At 41.3% G+C, this 22679-nt stretch overlaps 1 protein-coding gene across 1 annotated transcript in view; it reads right to left on the reverse strand.

The window, feature by feature from the left end:
• Window positions 1-18926, reverse strand: part of LOC140209641 (uncharacterized) — a 40183-nt gene extending 21257 nt beyond the window's left edge. The window contains exon 1 of the transcript XR_011889037.1: window positions 18906-18926. The gene's annotated coding sequence lies outside the window, so the exon portion shown is untranslated. The remainder of the gene's footprint in view (window positions 1-18905) is intronic.
• Window positions 18927-22679: the final 3753 nt, after the last annotated feature.

The raw sequence follows: 22679 nt of genomic DNA on the forward strand, positions 1-22679 counted from the left end.
CTTGTATAAGAGTGATCATCAATAGAATAGTTCAAACATGTACGTGTGCCTACTAATTTGCCTAACTATGACAAAATCCTATGAATACTTTGAAGAATGTACACCCTTTTATATTTCCATAACTTAGGTAGTTTTTGATTATTTTATACTGATTTATTTTGTAGATACCACAAGTTTTTCTGCCATTGAATTTTCAGTTGTAATGATTCTAAATATGTGACTTAGAATCAAAGGGAGGAATGTTGGATTAGACTGAATAATAATTTATGCCTGCTGGTATTTATATAATTAGCTACATACATGTAACTGTTTAGCATGTTTCTTTGTGGTCACAGTATGTATATGGAATTGTTCAGAGTATTCCCTAATGGTTACAGTTCTGTCTCTTTCTGGAAACTTCTTGGTATTGCATTATTTGAATACAGGCCATCTGAATATCAACAAATTGCAGAACATGGGCTTCTGTACCTCCCTCTGCAATTAGATCCTCAACTTCCTAACCAGAAGACCACCATCTGTGGAGATTGGTGATAACATATCCTCCTCGCTGAGGATCAACACTGGTGCACCTCAGGGGTGTGTGCTTAGCCCACTGCTCTACTCTCTATATACACATGACTGTGTGGCTAGGCATAGCTCAAATACCCTCTATAAATTTGCTGACAATACAACCACTGTTGGTAGAATCTCAGACGGTGACGAGAGGACATACAGGAGTGAAATATGCCAACTAGTGGAACGGTACCACAGCAACAACTTGGCACTCAACGTCAGTAAGACCAAAGAGCTAATTGTGGACTTCAGGAAGGGTAAGATGAAGGAACACATACCAATCCTCATAGAGGGATCAGAAGTGGAGAGGGTGAGCAGCTTCAAGTTTCTGGGTGTCAAGATCTCTGAGGATCTAATCTGGCCCCAAAATAGTGCTGTAGTTATAAAGAAGGCAAGACAGTGGCTATACTTTATTAGGAGTTTGACGAGATTTGGCATGTCAACAGATACACTTAAAAACTTCTATAGTTGTACCGTGGAGAGCATTCTGACAGGCTGCATCGCTGTCTAGTGTGGGGGAGAGGCTACTGCACAGGACCGAAAGAAGCTGCAGAAGGCTGTAAGTCTAGTCAGCTCCATCTTGGGTATTAGCCTACAAAGTACCCAGGACATCTTTAGGGAGCGGTGTCTCAGAAAGATATCGTCCATTAATAAGGACCTTCAGCACCCAGGGCATGCCCTTTTCTCACTATTACCATCAGGCAGGGGGTACAGAAGCCTGAAGGCACACACTCAGTAATTCAGGATCAGCTCCTTCCCCTCTGCCATCCGATTCCTAAATGGACATTGAATCTTTGGACGCTACCTCACTTTCTTTTTTAATATGTAGTATTTCTGTTTTTGCATGTTTTTTAATCTATTCAATATATGAAATTGATTTACTTGTTTATTATTATTATTATTTTATTTACTATTATTATTATATTTTTTCACTCTGCTAGATTATGTATTCCATTGAACTGCTACTGCTAAATTAACAAATCTCACATCACATGCCGGTGATAACTTGATTCTGATTCTTATCTACAAGTTTGAATAAATATCTCTTATCTATGGGATATAAGAAAAGCTGTGCACGTAAGCTCGCCATCTTTATTCTTTACTTCTCCTTTCCTTCCCCTACTTGACCTCTGCTTCTCCCCATTTTCAAATCTCTTTGTTCTATTAGTCAATAAAATGATCATGAAACAATAGGTTTTATGCCTCTGTCTTAAATTCTGAAAGAGCCTTGGATCAAAAGCATCAGAACCCAACACAATCAACCTTCAGACTTTGATCTTTGATATCAACCCCGGGACTTGCCAATGACAGGATCCCAAGCTCCAGGCCTCAATCTCCAGATTCACTAATGATTACACCCTGAGCTCCAGGGTTCGAACTCTGATCTCATAGAACATTACTGATCAGAAGCAGGCCCTTCAGCCTATCTAGTCTGTGCTGAACTGTTATTCTGCCTAGTCTCATTGACCTGCAGCTGGACCATAGCTCTCCATATCCCTTTGATCCATGTATTTAAACAAACGTCTCTTAAATGTTGTAATTGAACTCATTGACAATGGGACCTTTAACTCCATGGCTCAAAATCCAAACACACAATACCTAAGGTGCCTCCTGCAGGCTGGACCAGCCCTTGTCTTCACAGGTCTCTCCCATCACCAACTGCCATCTATGGATGTACCTCATCCACATCGTCATTGGCATTCAAACACAGAGCACAGAATAGAGAACCAGAGTCTAGAATTACCTCTAACTCCCCATACCCATAACTTTAAATCCTCACCTGACCTTTAACTCCCTGAATTGTCTCCAAACCATCTCTATGAACCTAAAAAACAACTGTCTGAGCCATGACATCGACAGAGACCTCAGTTTGGCAACATCTTGACTGGAGATCTGATGAAACGAAAAAGAAAGGCAGAAAAATTTCTCTCTCCTCAGGAAACTACTGACAAATATTTTTGTTGTACCTGAAACCAACTTAGCAATGTGTTTTTGCTTGTCTATTTTAGCTAGCTTCTGGAGACACAGTAAAAGCAAATACAAACTATTGAAACACAAGTAGGCTCAATCCAATTGTCACAGCATGAAATTAATGTTGTTGATTTTGCTTAACAAATGCAAAATGAAATTTGAGTTTTATAGTTAACACGCCATTTAATAACTTAAAAAAGTGGATTCTGACGCATTCATATATTTTGTGGTTAAGTAGTTGCTTTATACTTTATTGTCACCAAACAATTGATACTAGAACATACAATCATCACAGCGATATTTGATTCTGCACTTCCCGCTCCCTGGATTACAAATCGATAGTAAATATTAAAAATTTAAATTATAAATCATAAATAGAAAATAGAAAAATGGGAAGTAAGGTAGTGCAAAAAAACTGAGAGGCAGGTCCGGATATTTGGAGGGTACGGCCCAGATCTGGGTCAGGATCCGTTCAGCAGTCTTATCACCGTTGGAAAGAAACTGTTCCCAAATCTGGCCGTACGAGTCTTCAAGCTCCTGAGCTTTCTCCCGGAGGGAAGAGGGATGAAAAGTCTGTTGGCTGGGTGGGTCGTGTCCTTGATTATCCTGGCAGCACTGCTCCAACAGCGTGCGGTGTAAATTGAGTCCAAGGACAGAAGATTGGTTTGTGTGATGTGTTGTGCAGTGTTCATGATCTTCTGCAGCTTCTTCTGGTCTTGGACAGGACAACTTCTATACCAGGTTGTGATGCACCCTAGAAGAATGATTTCTATGGTGCATCTATAAAAATTAGTGAGGGTTTTAGGGGACAGGCCAAATTTCTTTAGTTTTCTCAGGAAGTAAAGGCACTGGTGGGCCTTCTTGGCAGTGGACTGTACTTGGTTGGACCAAGTCAGGTCATTTGTGATATTGACCCCAAGGAACTTAAAGCATTTCACCTGTTCCATTTGCGCACCACCAATGTAAATTGGGTCGTGCGGTCCGCTAATCCTTCTGAAGTCAATAACCAATTCCTTCGTCTTGCTGACGATGAGGGATAGGTTATTGTCTTCGCGCCATGCCACCAGGTTCTTAATTTCCTCTCTGTATTCAAACTCATCGTTACCCGAGATATGGCCTACAATTGTTGTGTCATCAGCAAACTTGTATATTGAGTTCGATGGAAACTTGGCTACACAATCATGGGTGTACAGTGAGTACAGCAGGGGGCTGAGTACACAGCCTTGTGGGGCACCAGTGCTCAGAGTGATTGTAGAGGGTAGCTTGTCCCCTGTTTTTACAGCCTGGGTCCTGTCTGTGAGGAAGTTGAAGATCCAGTTGCAGATCTGAGTGCTTTTTACCTGCATCACATGTACAATCAGTTATCAATTCAGGCAGTCAGAACACAGAGCATGAGTTCCAGACACTAATTTCTGTGAGTGTTGGAACTGTAGAAGAGATCCTACTGCCCTATGCAGATCTCGCTGATAACTGGGGTCTGCAGGAACAGTAAATCGTGTTTAGAAGAGCATAGTACACTCAGTGGCCACTTTACTGGGTACACCTGTACACCTGCTTGTTAATGTAAATATGGAATCAGCCAATCATGTGGCAGCAACTCAATGCCTAAAAGCATGCAGACATGATCAAGAGGTTCAGTTGTTGTTCATTAGAAGGGAAAGAAATGTGACCTAAGTGACTTTGACTATGCAAACAGTTGTGGTGTTTTGATTGTCTCAGAAACTGCTGATCTCCTGGAATTTTCACACTCAACAGTCCCTAGAGTTTACAGAGAATGGTGTGATAAACAAAAACATTCAGTGGGCAGTAGTTCTGTGGGCAAAAAACCCTTGTGAATGAGAGATGTCAGGGGAGAATGGCCAGACTGGTTCAAGGCGACAGTAGCTCAAATAACCACATGTTACAACAGTGGTGTGCAGAAGAGCATCTCTGACTGCACAACACATCAAGGCTTGAAGTGGATGGGCTACAGCAGCAGAAGACTACGAACATGCACTTAGTGGCCATTTTATTAGGTATGGGAGGTACCTAATAAGTGGCCACTTAGTGTGCATGACATTGATATATTTGTGGTATAATAATATCCCTGGAACATGGATTGCTTCTGATTTGAAAATATACACTAGTCTTAAAGTAATATGACCTTACATTTATTAAGAATTTTCAGAACTGCAGGTTATCTCAAAGCTCTTCACAGCAAACAGTGCGCTTTTGAAATGTAGCTGTTGCTGTAATACAGTAGAAACAGTAAATTATGCTCAGGGGAACCCCAAAATCAGCAAAGAAGCAATGCAAGATCAGCTGCTTTTTTTATGGTGCTGGTTGAATGATAAATACTAATCAAGTTGCACTTGCCTTTGAAAAGTGTTGGGAGAAACTTCAAATTCACCAGAGGAATTTTCAGCCTAAAACATCTCTTTTCACACCTTGCACTGCCAAATCTCTCATGGCTGAAGTGTCAGACTGGATTATGTGCTCATGTCTCAGGGGTGAGACCTGAACCTTCTGACTCAGAGGTGAGAGCGGTGCCCACCTGAGCCATAGCTGACATTCCTTGTAAAAGAGCATAAAAGCTCAAAGACAGAATTTTCCACACTTTGCAATGCGTTATATAAACATCTGCTGGAATGCAGGCTGAACCCAATGTGACAGTTGTGAAGCAAAATTCACAGAGGCAGGCTGATCCTAGCAGTCTGGAACGAGCAAGTCTGCAAACAGCACAAAACTATCCAACCCTGTCTTCTAGACAGATTCCGTAATTGTCTGAATTCACACATGTGCTTCATGGATCTTTCTATCAGATCCTCTATTAGTAATGTTTGTTTCATTTTAAATGCAGTTTCCAAAAGCTGCAGGAAGTAAAGAGAATGAAAAATAGACCATTATGGTTCATGAGAGATTAAGGGCATATCTCAGAACTGGTGCCTAAAACAGAAACAAAATGCCTTCAATTTTCTTTAAGAACACCCACTGCTTTTTAACTGTTGTAACAGGAAAATGTAACAAATATATAGTAAAATAGGACCCAACTTATATGAGAAGAGGATTTGAAGCATTTGGACACACTGAAATTTGATGGTGTTGGGATTCCATGTACTTGCTATCATTGACTTTTGGTTGCAGGTCTGGGAAGTGTTGGTAAAGAAAAGCTTTATTCATCACATATACCATATATAACCATATAAAAATTACAGCACGGAAACAGGCCATCTCAGCCCTTCTAGTCTGTGCCGAACTCTTATTCTCACCTAGTCCCATCGACCTGCACTTAGCCCATAACCCTCTATTCCTTTCCTGTTCATATATCTATCCAATTTAACTTTAAATGACAACATCAAACCTGCCTCAACCACTTCTGCTGGAAGCTCGTTCCACACAGCTACTACTGTCTGAGTAAAGAAGTTCCCTCTCATGTTACCCCTAAACTTTTGCCCTTTAACTCTCAACTCATGTCCTCTTGTTTGAATCTCCCCCGTTCTCAATGGAATAAGCCTATCTACGTCAACTCTATCAATCCCCCTCATAATTTTAAACACCTCTATCAAGTTCCCCCTCAACCTTCTACACTCCAATGAATAAGGACCTAACTTGGTCAACCTTTCTCTGTAACTTAGGAGATGAAACCCAGGCAACATTTTAGTAAATCTCCTGTGTACTCTCTCAATTTTATTGACATCTTTCCTATAATTCAGTGACCAGAACAGTACACAATACTCCAAATTTGGCCTTACCAATGCCTCATACAATTTCAACATTACATCTCAACTCCTATACTCAATGCTCTGCTTAATAAAGGCCAGCATACCAAAAGCTTTCTTCACCACCCTATCCACATGAGATTCCACCTACAGGGAACTATGCACCATTATTCCTAGATCCCTCTGTTCTACAGCATTCTTCAATGTCCTACTATTTACCATGCATGTCCTATTTTGGTTAGTCCTACCAAAATGTAGCACCTCACATTTTTCAGCATTAAACTCCATCTGCCATCTTTCAGCCCACTCTTCTAACTGGCCTAAATCTCTCTGCAAGCTTTGAAAACCTACTTCATTATCCACAACGCCACCTATCTTAGTATCACCTGCATACTTACTAATCCAATTTACCACCCCATCATCCAGATCATTAATATATACGACAGACAACATTGGACTCAGTACAGATCCCTGAGGCACACTGCTACACACCGTCCTCCAATCTGACACACAGTTATCCACCACTACTCTCTGGCGTCTCCCATCTAGCCATTGCTGAATCCATTTTACTACTTCATTATTAATACCTAGCGATTGAACCTCCTTAACTAACCTTCCGTGTGGAACCTTGTCAAAGGCCTTACTGAAGTCCATATAGACAACATCCACCACTTTACCCTCGTCAACTTTCCTAGTAACATCATCAAAAAATTCAATAAGATTTGTCAAACATTCAATAAGATATACAAACCAGCCATCAAGCCATACAGTGAAGTGCTGTGTTTGCCGCAAATCAAATCAGAGAGGATTGTGCTTGATAGCATGCAAGTGTTGTCACGCTTTTGGTTTCAATATTTGTCTTCGGAAAGTGGGTGGAAACTGAAGCACCTAGAGGAAACCTACGTGGTCAAGAGAAGTACAAGCAAGCTCCTTACAAGCAGCAGCAGGAGTTGAATCCTGATTGGTGATTACTGCACTGTAGTGGTATCATGCTAACTGCTATGGTAGCACCCTGCCCAGACAGGTTGAAATAGCACATACTACAGATGGTGAGGTCTTCGGTACAGCTATACCAGAGCGGAGAGGATAAATGGTTCAGGTGTTGATATGGGTACCAGTCGTGTGGCCGGCTTTTGTCCTGGATAATATTGAAACTGTAGAGTGCTGTAATCATCTTGGTCAATGGAGAGTATTCCATTCTAGTCCTGACATGTTTCTTGTGGAAGGCAGCTAGTCAATCTATGGTCTACTGATGTGACCGTAGTATTGATGGGGAGATTTCAGAAACAGAATCAGGTTTATTATCACTGACCTATCCCCTGAAATTTGTTATTTTGCTGTAGCTGTGCAAAACTCCACTGCACTTCATCATTGAAATGTTTCCACAACCTAAGGATTCACTTTGAAGGACTCTTCATCTCACGTTCTTGATATTTATTGTTTATTTATTATTATTTCTTTCTTTTCATATTTGCACAGTTGAACACCCGAGTTGGTGTGGTTTTTCATTAATTCTATTATGAGTATTAATCTGTTATGAATATAAATCTAAGGGTTGTATAGGGTGACATATACATACTTCGATAATTAATTTACTTTGAACTTTGAAATAAATCCACAAAAAAATTACCATAAGTTATGATAAGAAATATAATAATAAATAAATAATGCAAAAAGGGAGCAAAATAGTGAGGTCATGTTCCTGGACCATTCAGAAATCTGAAGGCGAAGGGGAAGAAGCTGCTCCTAAAATGTTAAGTGTGTATCTTCAGGCTCCTGTACCTCCTCTCTGATGGTAATAGTGAGAAGAGGGCATGGCCTGGATGATGAGGGTCCTTAATAATGGCTGCTCCCTTCTTGAGGCACCAGCTTCTGAGGATGTCTTTTGTGGTGGGGAGTCTAGTGACCATGTGGGAGCTGCCAGGTCTACAACCTTCTGCAGATTTTTCTGATCCTGTGCAGACAGCCTCCATACCAGGCAGAAATGCAACCAGTCAGAATACTCTTCACAGTACATTTGTAGAAATTTGCTGGAGATTAGATCTCAGCCAATAGTCACTATAAAGTTAATGACAGATTCCATGAAGGGAGTTCTGGTAGATGTCAAGGGGAGATGGCTAAACTCTTTCTTCTTGCAAGTGATCATTTCATCCTATCCTGAAGTTGTGGTGATGCTTGTCACTTCTCAGCCTTTGCCTGAATGATGTCAGGACTTCTTATGCAGGCATGGACTGCTTCGAAGTTGCAAATAGAACCATGCAATCTTCAGCAATTATCCTCATGTCTAACTTAATAAAAGAAGCAGCTGAAGATGATTAGGCTTAGAAAACTGCTGATGTGATGACCTGAGATTGGAGAGGCGAGTGTATTTTCTTTTGTGCTTTGTGTAACTGCAGCCAATAGAAAGTTTTCTCTTTGATTCCCATTGACTTTATTTGTTAATCCTGCCACCAAGACTCCTTGATACCACAAACATTCTGGCTCCCCTCTCACCCCATCTCTTCTCCTCACCTGCCTATCACCTCCCTCTGATACCCTTCCTCCTTCCCTTTTTCCTGTGGTCCACTCTCCACTCTATCAGATTCCTTATTCTTCAACCCTTTACCTTTTTCCACCTAACACCTCCCAGTTTCTCACTTCATCATCCCCTCCCCTACCCACCTGCCTCCACCTATCACCCTCCACCTATCACCCTATCTACTCCTTTCCCTCCCCCTCCCCCAACTTCTTATTCTGGCTCCTTTCCTCTTTATTTCCAGTCCTGATGATGGGTTTCCATTTAAAAATGTCAGCTCTTTATTCCTTTCCATACATGCAACCTGATCTGCTGAGTACTTCCAGCATTTTGGGGGTGTGTGACTCTGAATATCCAGCACCTGCAGTATCCCTTGTGTTTTTGATGCAGCCACTTTTGATCTACTATTGTTCTTGATGGCACACTTGATCTACTGCTGCCATTTAAAATTTAGCAAGACCAGAATCTTGGACTTGCAGTTGAGTCAAAAGTTGTGACATTATTCACAACCTGCTTATCTGAAGCCCACCTTCTACCATGTTTAGTTGAGTCTGTGTTCCAAGCCGCAGCAGATGGAAGACTAGGACATAACACTAGTTGGGTTCCTCTGTTGGTTATGGGACTCTTGCGCACAGTAAGAATGTACGGCATAAGATTAGTAATAGGACATGCAGTAATGTTGGGTTTACTCTCTCATCCATCATACCATGGCTGACATGATCTTGGCTTCCGCCCCACTTTCTTGCCGATTTCCAGTAACCTCTCATCATCTGTATCCAAATATCCATCTCTCTTTGCCAAGAATATATTCAATGTTCAGTTTTCACTACCCTCTGGGGTAGAGGATTCTGAAGATTTATTACCCTCTGAAGGAAGATTTTCACCTCTGACTCAGTTCTCAAGAATGAATGGGTGGGACATGAGCTGCACATGCTTGGCCCAATGGTACCACATCTTGTCTCCACCATGGGCGTCTCCACACCCGGCCTTGGATCACAAGCAACAGCCACTCAACCGCAGCTAATAAGAACGTTTCTATGTATCTTCACTCCTCCTGGAGCTGCATATCATTGTAGCAATGCTCAGTTAAGACCTTCCTTCTCCCACTCCTTCCTTAACATAAGAGCAAAAATGCAAATGCAGGAATAGGCCATTTGGCCTCTATGACTGCTCCTCTAGGATCTTGGCTCATCTTTTATCTCATTGACATTTTCTGTATTAAATCACATCCTTGATTTATTCAATATCTAAAACCCTATCAATCTCTTCCTTGAATATACTCAGTGGCTGAGCATGCAGTCCTCTCAAGTACTAAATTCCACTGATTTATCACCATATGACTGAAGAAATTTCTTCCTGTCTCAGTCTGGAAAATGGACAACCCTTATCTCTAGACAGTTTCTCTTTGTTCTAGATACCTCAGCCAATAGAAACATCAACTCCACATGTACCCTGTCAAGCCCCTTAAGAATTATGTTGGTCTCAATTACATTAGCTCATATTCTTCTAAGCTCATGAAAACACATACACAGTCTGCTTAACTTTGCCTCATATGATAAATCTGCCAACCCAGAACATGAGATGCTGAAAAAACACAGCAGATAAGGCAGCATCTGTGGAGGGAAATGGACACGCAATTTGACAGATAGGAACCCTTCATCTGGGCCTGAACTTGATCCAGTGAACCTATCCTACACTGCTTTAATTACAAGTATTTTCTTAGGTAGAGAGACCAGATCTGGAATAGTATTCCAGATGAACTCTCACCGGCAACCTACGTAATTGGAGCAAGATAGTTCACCTCCTTGTACTTTGCACTGTTCTTCCTTGGGTCTGCTTGGATTTCCTCTCTGCTTGGATTGGCGATGAACCTGTCTATGCCTACTGAGCTCCGAACTGAATACAATCATAAGGCCCAGATGTGAAAGTGCTTTAGAACTCATTCTACAGGACATCAAGTAAGGAGGTTAAACTGTCCCACTCGCTGCATACGCAGCACTTGCTGATGTAGGAAACCATCCCCATGCCACATTTATTAATGGATTTAGGATATGAAAGGTTTTCAGAGCTTCTGTTTTAAAAAGCCCAGCTATGCAAACATGTGGTGACTGCATGCTCCAGAGCGGAAAGCCGAGATGCTCCAAAGGAGCTTTCAAACAACCATCAAAGTCAGCCTTCTGTCTTCGCTGCTCTTTGGGAGGCATCACGAACAGGAGGCAAATTTAACAAAATGACCACACACCTGCTAGGGGTTCTGAGGGTGGTCGAGAGTTCATTTTCCCCAAGAACGGGATCAGGGTTGATAACTAGGCTACAGGGAGGGCAAAAGAGCAAATTATAAAACCTCCAACAAACAAGAAACCCGGGCTGCTAAGTTCCACCTTTTATCGCAGATTATAAATTACTGCAGCGAGAAGGAGGGAGGGTGAGTTGTTTCAACAGATAGAACTTTTGGGAGTTCATGTGGCAATAAACGGTTGTTCGAAACAGCTGGAAGTATAATCTGAAGACATTCCTCCTGCTACTGAAATGAATAAGAGCTGCAGCCACATCCGCTTTGGCAAGCCGACTAGGGGATGCATTTACCAGATTACTGCTGTAAATGATAAGCATGAAAGTCGGTGCAGTAATTCAACAGAACTCCTTTCTCCAAACTCTCTGGAAAAATCACTTAAACAAGAGTATAGGTGGACCCTGCGATTAAGTTGCAGCAGGAATTTTGGTGATGTTCAAGACTGCAGTGATCAATTCAGGCAGTACAAATACAGAGCATGAGTTCCAGATACAAAGACGTTACTAATTTCTGTGAGTGTTGGGATTGTAGAAGAGATTCTACTGTCCTGTGCAGATCTCGCCGATAATTGGGGTCTGCAGAAACAGTAGATGGTATTTAAATGAGCACAGTACACTCAGTGGTCACTTTATTAGGTACACCTGTACACCAGCTCGTTACTGCAAATATGGAATCAGTCAATCATGTGGCAGCAACTCAATGCATTAAAGCCGGTAGACATGATCAAAAGGTTCAGTTGTTGTTCAGACCAGCCATCAGAATGGGGAAGAGATGTGACTTTGGCCGTGGAAAGATTGTGGTGCCTGACGGGGCGGTTTAAGTATCTCAGAAGCTGCTGATCTCCTCGGATTTTCATGCATAACCATCTCTGTAGTTCACAGAAAATGGTGCGAAAAACAAAAGAAAACATCCAGTGAGTGGCAGTTCTGTGGGCTAAAACACCTTGTTAATGAGAGAGGTCAGAGGAGAATGGCCAGACTGGTTCGAGCCGACAGGAAAGTGACAGTAACTCAAATAACCACGTTACATCAGTGGTGTGCAGAAGAGCATCTCTGAATGCACAGCACGTCAAACCTTGAAGTGGATGGGTTACAGCGGTAATGGATTCTAATTAAGTGACCACTGAGTGTATGCTGGGCCCAGAGACAGCCAGGAAGAGAGAGCTTTGGGGAGGCCAAGAAATAAAGGAATCTGGGGCAGGAGTGGGTTCTTGTTCAGTAGGCACTAAGAATTCATTTGGTGAAGTTAGAATCCTAAAATTCCAGAAGCTGAACACATCATCACATTTATTACAAAGGCTTCTCCAAACTGATTCTGTAAGACAAGAGCAGGCATGGTTTGTCTGCTTCAGTAATAACATAGCAGCCTCAGAGCCACAATCATCCTTACAACTCTTGGTACTAAATGGCTATTCCTTCTAAAAAGAATACTGAAACTTTACTGATATTGGATCCAATTAATGCTTTTGTTATACTGAGTTTTCTTCCCCTTAGGGATATGAACTTTGATGCAAACAGTCATCACAGCCCACTAATTCCTTGTACTGCTCCAGGCTCCTTCTGAATAAGGCAGATCACAGATGGCTTGCTTGTCAAGGCACCCATGCATCAGTGACATTAGCAACCAAAATGAGTGGCTTCATGCATTCTCTACTCTGAATGGTTACCACAGATCTGGGATCCATGGGCAGAGTAAAATTCCTTGCTCACATGAAGCTCAGAGGGTAAACAACATAACTGGTAATAACAAATACAACAATAGATACAATGATGAGCACAAAGCCACAGAATATTGCGAGGTATAGTAGTGCAAAGTGAGATATTGCAACAAGAAATGCTAAAGTGACAATAATGGAAAAATAAGTATTAAAAAGTAAAAGATAGAGTGTACAATCTGTACCAGTATGGGTAGTTTGACATTTCTGTGGATTTCATTGCATAACAGCTTGGTATAGCGACTGCTCTGCAGAGGGATCTGCAGAGAGTTGTGGACACAGCTCAGCACATCACAGGCCAGCCTCCCCTCTAAGGGTTCTCTCTATGCTTAGTCCTGTCTCAGTAAGTAAACCAGTATAATCAAAGACCCCACCCACTCCAGACTTTCTCCTTTCTTCCCTCTCTCATCAGACAAAAGCTACAAAAACTTGAAAACACATATCACCAGGCTCAAGGATAGCTTCTATCCCACTGTAATCATACACTTGAACAGACAGATCTCTTGTGCAATAAGATGGACTCTTTGCCTCACAATCTACCTTGTTATGATATTGCACTTTATCATTTATTTCAATTGAATCTTTTAGTAGCTTTTATAGTTTATTCTGCAGTGTTATTGGGTGGTTGTAGATGGTTCGTATTCTGCATGGAGGTCAGTGACCGGTACTGTTCTGCAGAGATCTGTTCTGGGACTCCTCCTGTTTGTGATTTTTATAAATGACCTAAATGAGGAAGTAAAAGGGTAGGTTAGTAAGATTGCTGATGACACAAAAGTTGGCGGTGTTGTGGATAGTCTGGAGGGTTGTCAGATGTTACAGCGCGACATCGGTAGGATGCAGAACTGGGCTGAGAAGTGGCAGATGGGGTCCAACTCAGGTAAGTGTGAAGTGGTTCATTTTGATAGGTCAAATTTGAAGACAGAATGCAAAATTAATGGTAAGACTCTTGGCAGTGTGGAGGATCAGTGAGATCCTGGGGTCCATGTCAAAGGGACACTCAAAGCAGCTGCACAGATTGACAATGTTGTTAAGACGGCGTATGGTGTGTTGGCATTCATCAGCTGTGGGGTTGAGTTCAAGCACCGTGAGGTAATGTTACAGCTATGGCTACGTCCACACTATGCCGGATAATTTTGAAAACGCTGGTTTCAAGTAAAAATGACAGGCGTACACACTAAGTGTTTTTCAAAATATCTCTATCCACACCAACACGGATACTTGGGCAAAACTCCTCTACTGGGCACGCGCAGGACATACAGAAAACAAGCGAAGAGGAAACGATATACTTGGTGCACTTGTCCAGTTACAGAGTAGAAAAACTTCAAAGGAATTGCTCTTGGCTCTCGCGCAGGAGGACTTAAAACTAAAAAAAACAAATACTGGAGCATATGGAGGCAACCGACAGGGAGTTCATGGACAGTATAATCTGGCTGACGACGAACATTGAAAAACTGACTAACTCTGTTGCATTAATAAAGCACCTTGTTAAATGTATAAAACATGTTTGCATCAGTGTTATCTTGCATTTCCATACAATGTTATATTAGGCTGTCACACCTCTATTGTCAGAGAAGTACTTGCATACAAGCAAGGACAGAAAATAGGGCAAAGTGAGTATACTTATTTATTCAGTAAATTATGGGTCAAGTTATTTGGTGAGTACATTTCTAACTCTTCTGGTTTCAGTCTCATTGCCGTCTGTTCTGAAATTGTTAGGTTATGTGGGGGTTGCGTTCAAGAAAACAACGAAATGTTGCGCTGCGGCTATCTGTTCCAGCACGTCATGACAGCAGTTTTAAGTAGTCAAAAAAGCTCACTTTACAATTTAACTCCCACGCCGTTCACACCAACTGCACTTTATGACAACCGTACGGCAGTGCTTGCACAGTACCAAGCAGAAGCAGAAAAAGCATTGTTGTTGTGGTGTTGTCATGACAGCGTTTTAAAATCTCTCCGTTTACCCCGTACGCACTACAACGGATATTAGGCGTTTTCAGATTTATTCACTCTGGAGACCGTTTCTGAAAATCTCCGTTTTCGGGGGATGAAAACGCAGCTTTAGTGTGGACGGAGGGTCAAAATGAAGAGGAAAAGCTTCCTTTTCAAAATTATCCAGTGTAGTGTGGACATAGCCTATATAAGACCTTGGTCAGACCCCACCTAGAGTACTGCGCACCTCACTACAGGAAGCATGTTGATACTACATAGAGAGTGCAGAGGAGATCTATATTTTTTATTCACTTAGAGGATGTGGGCATCACCAGCTAAGCCAGCGTTTATTGCCCGTCCCTAGTTGCCCTTGAGAAGGTGGTGATGAGCTCCTTTCTTGAACCACTGCAGTCCCTGAGGTGTAGGTACACCCACAGTGCTGTTAGGGAGGGAATTCCATGGTTTTGACCCAGCGACAATGAAGGAACAGCGATATGTTTCCAAGTCAGGATGATGAGTGACTTGGAGGGGAATTTCCAAGTGATGGTGTTCCCAGGTATCTGCTGTTCTCATTCTTCCAAATGGTAGTGGTCGTGGGTCTGGAAGGTGCTGCCTTAGGGACTTCGGTGTGTTGTTGAAGTGCATCTTGTAGATAGTACACACTGCAGCAGCTAGATTTACAAGGATGTCGCCTGGATTGGAGAGTGTGCCTTATGAGACTAGGTTGAGTGAACTTGGCCGTTTCTCCTCGGAGCAATGGAGCATGAGAGGTGACCTAATAGAGGTATATAAGATGATGAGTGACATTGATTGTATGGATAGCCGGAGGTTTTGTCCCCAGGGTTGATATGGCTAACACGAGGGGGCATTGTCTTAAGGTGCTTGGAAGTAGGCACGGGGAGGATGTCAGGGGTAAGTTTTTCACACAGGGTGGTGGGTGCATGGAACGCGCTCCCAGCAATGGTGGTAGAGGTGGATACAACAGGGTCTCTTAAGAGACTCCTACATAGGTACATAGAGCTTAGAAAAATAGAAGGCTATGCAGTAGGGAAATTCTGGGCAGTTTCTAGAGTAGGTTACATGGTCAGCACAACATTGTGGGCTGAAGGGCCTGTAATGTGCTGTAGATTTCTATGTTCTATGTTATCGTTTTACTTCATTCTACCTCAATGCACCGTGTAATTATTTGATCTGTATAAACTGTATGAAAGACAAGCTTTTCACCTTATTTAGCACATTTGACAATAATAAACCAATACTGATTTGCGGTGCTGGATAGAAATTTGATTTTCAGTAGGGTACTTTGAGGATACTCTGTTTGAGCTTACCAATGTGCAATACATGAATTGTTATTGGACAATGACAAATGTGTACTTGAGATATTTATGGATCATCAATGTGATATTCAACCATGACAGTGTATCAAAGTAATAACCAGCTACTCTGGAATGCTTGGTGCTAGCTGAAAGATTAAAGTCTGGGAACTGTATTGCACTTTTTTACTTGCACTTATCCAGGGCTGCGATTTGTACTGACAGCCATTTGGTTCTCCCTCAAAAACTTGTGACAGTGGTCTGGAGCACTAAGAGGTTTACACCCAGAAACGTGAAGCAAAGCCTTGCACAGATCCTGATGGGAGCACACTCTGCTTTGTGCACTAGTCTGAGACACCTCCTACAGGAACACTCTCCATTACAGCCAGAGGATAGCATCATAAAGGGGGTGTTGTGAAAGGTGTAAGTTCTTCTGAAATCGACAACCATCTCGTTTGCCTTACAGACATTAAGGAAGAGGTTATTTGCCTAGTATCTGACCTTGAACTCTTCCACCACACCACTACCATAAATATTGCATGGGAGAGCTTGGTTCAATTTCAAGAGAGGCACAGTTTTGCCAGGATATGGTTGCTAGTATAAGAATACTTAGCTTACATAAAACTATTCATAGTTTGCACATAAAATTAGCAGCTAATCAATTCAATACCTGCACTGCATTTACCTGCAGAGTACATGTTGGTGCTTCTTCTAACTACACATTGTTTCAGGAATATAATGAATCATCACAAAACGAGAAAAACTGCTAAAACACATTAAGCATGTAACCATGGTTTTATTTCACTTTCTGTTCACAGTGTTCATGGCATCATTGATCATGATCATCATTGATGGCATCATTGAAAACAGGCCCTTTGGCCCATTGTCCATGTTAAACTGTTATTCTGCTTAGATCCATCGACCAGCGCCCTCCATACCTCTCCCATCTATGTACTTATCCAAATTTCTCTTAAATGCTGAAATCAATCTGCATCCACCACTTCTGCTGGTAACTCATTCCATACCATCACCACCCTGTGAGTGAAGAAGTCCCCCCTCAAGTTCCTCTGAATTATGCCACCTTTCACCCTTAACCTATGAATCCTACTTCCAGTTTCACACAGCCTCAGTGAAAACAAGCCTGCTTGCATTTATCCTACCTATACCTCTATCAAATCTCCCCTCATTCTCCTATGCTCCAGGGAATAATGTCCTAATCTATTCAACCTTTCCCTATAACTCAGGTTCTCATGTCCCAGTATGATCCTTAGTAATTTTCTCTGTACTTTTTCAGTCTTATTGATATCCTTCCTATGGATAGGTGACTGGAACTGCACACAGTACACTAAGTTAGACCTCGCCAATGTCATATACATTGTTCACTCTAATTATTTTACAGCTGCATAGTAGGAAATTTTTACACAGCCTGAAAACTGCATGGCACTTTAAAGGGTTATTTTTTGTGTAATATGTGTACTATGAATATTTAGAATAGAAGTTGAAACATCACATACTTTTGATGTTATTTATTAATTGAAGGGTATAATGAAATACAATCTATCAAAGAAAATCTTTCACGTTTCGCAAACTTTTTCTCATCTGTCTTTATAACATATCCATTGTCCATAAACACTGTCTTGGTTAATTTTGCATCCAGATGAAAGATATCTCTTAATCCTCATTAGATCATCCAAATGTCCTGCTTCTAGTCTCTTTCTGGATTTACATTTGATTGAATTCATAAGACCGAATCCACATTCACAGTCAGAACTAGAAGCTTGAAATGTTCCAACGATGTCAACAAGAATTGACAGTCTTTCTAATTCTTCATTTCTAAGCACATAATACATCATATCAGTGAACATCTTAATTGAACTAGTCTTACCTTTTTCAGAAACAACAGATTTGAAGTCACAGTATTGCAGCGATATTTTTGAGGCCACATTTTCATTGTAGTTCACAATTGTAGCTGAGTCATTTTTATCAGTTATACAAAATTCTCTTTTCAAATTCAACATTGGTTGTGCTTGCATTAGCAACAGGCTCTTAGCACATTGTCAGGAAATCTATTATCCAAGTGATTGTAAACACATTGAATGTATTGAATTCCAGCTGCACAGCAACAAAGGCTACGTGCTCAGAAGCATTTTAGTTACAGCGCGGCTGCAAACCCACACAGCTTAGATGGAATAGTGCTCGTATTTACAGTTTATGTAGGTATATAGTAATATGCATTTGCATTCATTGAATTCAATTTTGCTGTGTTTTAGTTTGGCCAACTTTTTTCTTTGAAGGATTGAAAACATTCTACTGATAATGTTTTTTTTAAAGAAGTCCAAACTTTTGAATTTGATGCAGTTTAATTAATTATCACGGTGTTTAATAAATCTCCATCATAACTACAGAAAACAGCCTCTCTCTCTCTCTCTCACACACACACACAAGCCTTCACATACATCACACACAAAAATGTACCCACAATAACTTATATAATGTAGTTGCAGTGCTAGCTTTGAGATGTTACTCGGATTCCATTGCAAGAATCTGGTAAATACTTGGTCAGGATAGTTTTGATGCCATTAAAATTACATCACTTTGAATAAATAACTGAAATGATGTTAGGCAGGGCAACAGTGGAATTTCTGAAAATGTGTGAACATGACACCACACCACTTTCATCAAATCGACAGAATAAACAATCGCATCAGGGAGCGGTTTCCTGGCACCCTCCACTGATCCAGGAATAGCCCTGAACAAAACATAATTAACTGAAGGTTGGCAGGCAGATAAAGACCAAGACCAGCCACATGCCAGCAGTCATCAATGCACCTATGTTCCATATTCCAGGCACATTTACTGTTAACAACAGTCTTCAGTCTTTAGAACATTTAATGTAATCATCTATTTTCCACTGACTTACCAGAGACTTGAAACTTCAAGGTGTCCATTGGAGCAAAGGAAGTAAAGAAGTAACAGGATTTCCTTGCAGGGAAATAACCCACGATTATGTCATGACTTAAAAGCACAGGTTGTTATTGAAAAGCAGTTGCTGTAGTTTCAGTCACAAATAATCTGCAGACGTAAAAAATGCTGGAGGAACTCAGCAGGCCAGGCAGCATCTACAGAAAGGAGTACAGTCAGCGTTTTGGGCCGAGGCCCCTTCAGCAGGTTCCTCTAGCATTCTGTGTGTTGCTGTGGTTTCATTGTCATGCCTGAGGCAAATACTCAAAAGAGAAAGGTTTAAAATCATTTACACTACATTCAAGTCAACAAGAGGAAGGATATATTAATCAGTTGAGCCCAATGTGTGTAACAATTAAATTGAGTCCCCAGCAATTTGATTATGTATGAAATCCAGATTAACCGGAAATAGTCATTACTGCTTTGATCAATCATCTTGATTCATAAGGTTTTGTCCCTCGGGATACATACACGGGAATCAGTTGCCAAGTAAGTGGGTAAGAAGCAGCAGGAAACAGTGCAAATGGTCAACATGCCTCAGCATCATTATACACCATCCCACAGATATTTGACTCAAATCACACCTTTGTGACATTGTCAGTGAAAAGGTTAATGGGCTGTGAGCAAACTGGATCATTTGTTTGCACAGTTGGTAATGTCTGGCTCTGATTGTTTATAAAACACAGAAAATATTTACTGGTGTTTGGCCTGGTGGTTTCCTGTGGAGTGTCCTCAGATGACAATTTGTTCCATGTAGTATTGTTAATAGTTCGATCATAACATTTTATCAATGTCAATTAAGGACTTATTCCTACAGCATCTTTTAAAATAAACATTAATCTCATGTAACTGTATCTGTTTCTCTTGTCCCTTCCCATTCCGATGAACAGAAATTAGCAGGAGAATTTCTCCAGCCATGTCTGCAGCACCAGTACATCTGTTAACTTTATTGTATGGCAAAGTACCTTCCCAGCACAGAGACACAAAGCAGCATTCTGACTGAGGTTAATACTTGGTAACAATATCGAACTAGAATTTGGACCACACAGTATTGGTTTCATTCAGTGTTGTGCAACTGAAAATTCATCATACACAAAGGGGATCACATTAGCAAGCATTACCAGGTTGTATTTTATTTAGAAATACAGCCCTTCCAGCCCAGTGAACCCGCACCACCCAATTATACCCACATGACCAATTAACCTACTCACCTACTCACCTTTAGAATTTGGCGGGGGGGGGGGTGGCGAAATGGAGCACCCGGAGAAAACATACACAGTCACGGGGAGAACAAGCAAATTCCTTTCAGTCAGCTGTAGGAATTGAATTGTAGCTGTTGACATTGTAAAGCATTACACTAATTGCTATGCTATCATGCCACCAAACTCAAACTACCAGGGAGTTCTTGGCTCTTCAGGAATGACCTTGCATGCTACACTCTATTACTGATAGTTTCAGGATAGCCTGGAGGGTCACCCAGACAAGGTCGGTGTTGCATATTTAACATTTCAGTACTATTGTAAATATATTGTTTGATTAAGCATTATTTGTTATTTACATAATGCATCGAGGGTCATTGTAAAAGTATGTAAATGGCATACGTTATCACACCACCACATGATACATGCGTGCCTCGCTTGAAGTAAAAATGAAGTTAGACTCACATTTCCTGGCTCTATGTTTTCCTTTCAATTAGTTTTATGTTTTGGAGTTACAAAACTTAATAGTTGGCCTTTCAAGATAGGAAGACACAAATATGTACATCTAGCATGGAACCTATTCTCAGAAATCCACAGTGCTCCTAAATCTCTCTGAGGAGCAGTTTCTTCACAGGGTTTCCTAAGCTTGTAATACTGTGTGTGGTATGTGACATTCTAAATGATGTCATTCAGCCATTCTTTAATGCCTGTAGAACTCAAAGTTGTGGTGACTTTCAACTTACCAGCCATTGGACTTTTCAAGAGGGTGGATGCCCATCTCTGCAAAGTTCCACAGTGAGGGTCTTCATTTGTGTAGAGGCAACAGTGTTTTCTTAATGTCTGTGTGGAAAATGGGACATCTTTTGCTGTGTGTTTTACTAGCACTGTTGGTCTCCCATGAGAACAGGCCACCATTGACTGTTTATGATTAATAATTAAAACTTTTCACTACCAAAAATATCTAGATGGGAGTGGAATGTGAAGACAATTTATTGGTGTCATACTTTATGGTAGTTCCTATGATTTTAATAATCACAGGAATCCATACTAACTGACACTTTGAAAGCCCTGGGGGATTGTCATGGGTAACAAGAATAACTACCTACTTAAAGATTAAAGAATAGCTTTATTGGTCACGTGTACATCAAAACATTGTAACATACAGTGAAATGCAACATTTATGTCAATGAACACCACAGTCTGAGGATATGCTGGGTTAGAAACAGCATGTCGATGCTAACATAGCATTCCAGTGCTTCCAGTGTGGGAAGAAACTGGAGCAACCAGAGGAAACCCACGTGATGAAGGGGAGAATGTACAAACTCCTTACGGACAGCAGTGGGAATTGACCCCCGATCACTGGCGCTGTAAAGAGTTATGCTAACCACTACACTAATGTGCCACCCTGTACTTCTACAGATTCTCACATCAGTTCATGTTCTAACTACGCTTGCTGATCAGAAATGCAGTGGAAACCATACAGGAGAGTTGGGGCATCTCCTAATAATGAAATTCTCCTGCTTTCATTAGTCCAAAAGCACCATGCTGGCTCCGTCCAGCAGTTATGGAAGTTTTACTGCAATGGGATACTTGCCGTACAGAGATCAGCGGGTGCAAGAGAGGCAGGATGATGATGAAGGTTCTCAAGGGTTTGCCAAGTTCAAGATCAGCAGTTTCAACATCCAGCTGAGGAGAAGAAGAAGCCGTTGTCCAGATGAGAAAAATGGGATTATCTTATAGACAAAAGGTTTTCACGAACAGCCAGGAATATCATAGTTCCCAGTGTAAACCAAATGATACTCTCCAAACTTGTGACATTAACACCATCACTGGAGGTCAACACACAACTGAGAAAGGTGCATAGTGTGCCTTGACATGCTGTTTTACAGTTCCAGTTGCTCTGCTAATGAGATATTAATGAACAAGTCCCTGATTCAAAGACGGCTGTGGTTTGTTGCAATACCTCTGTACTTCCTGATGAATGGCGCCTTGCTTAATGCCTGCTGATCTCCATACAAAATGTGCTTTCCTGTACAGAACTCCCCTATGCCGGTGTGAACAGTGATCAAGAGCTTGTACATAATGGTCTGTTGTTCAATATCAAAGGTAGCTTTTCACCCTTGTAGCCAATGTAGCTGAGAATGAAGAACACTACAAAACTCTGAAAAAGTTTGACATGAAATGGGCAAGGAGGTGTAAATAATATATGAATAGAAAATGGTGTCTTTTGACCATCGAGTTAAATGCCTCAGTGTTTCATTATCTTAGTTCAACGTTACATTTGCCTCTGCAACTGCAGGCTGGGTCCTCCCTTTCTCTTCAAGCCTGCACATAGATCTTTGATAATCTACAAATAATTTGTGCTCTACATGGTCTGCCCACAGACCTGTGCTTAGGGCCAATTGCAAGAGCAGCCTAAGATGGTCCTATACCTGTGGGCCATGGGTGAAGTGTTGCCTGGGAGATGAACTGGTGCCATCATAATCAATGTCCTGATCTGGCACTTGAGGTGAGCTCTCATGGAGCTGACAGAC

Source organism: Mobula birostris, chromosome 2 (genome assembly GCF_030028105.1).
Source record: "Mobula birostris isolate sMobBir1 chromosome 2, sMobBir1.hap1, whole genome shotgun sequence".
NCBI classification, from domain to species: domain Eukaryota; kingdom Metazoa; phylum Chordata; class Chondrichthyes; order Myliobatiformes; family Myliobatidae; genus Mobula; species Mobula birostris.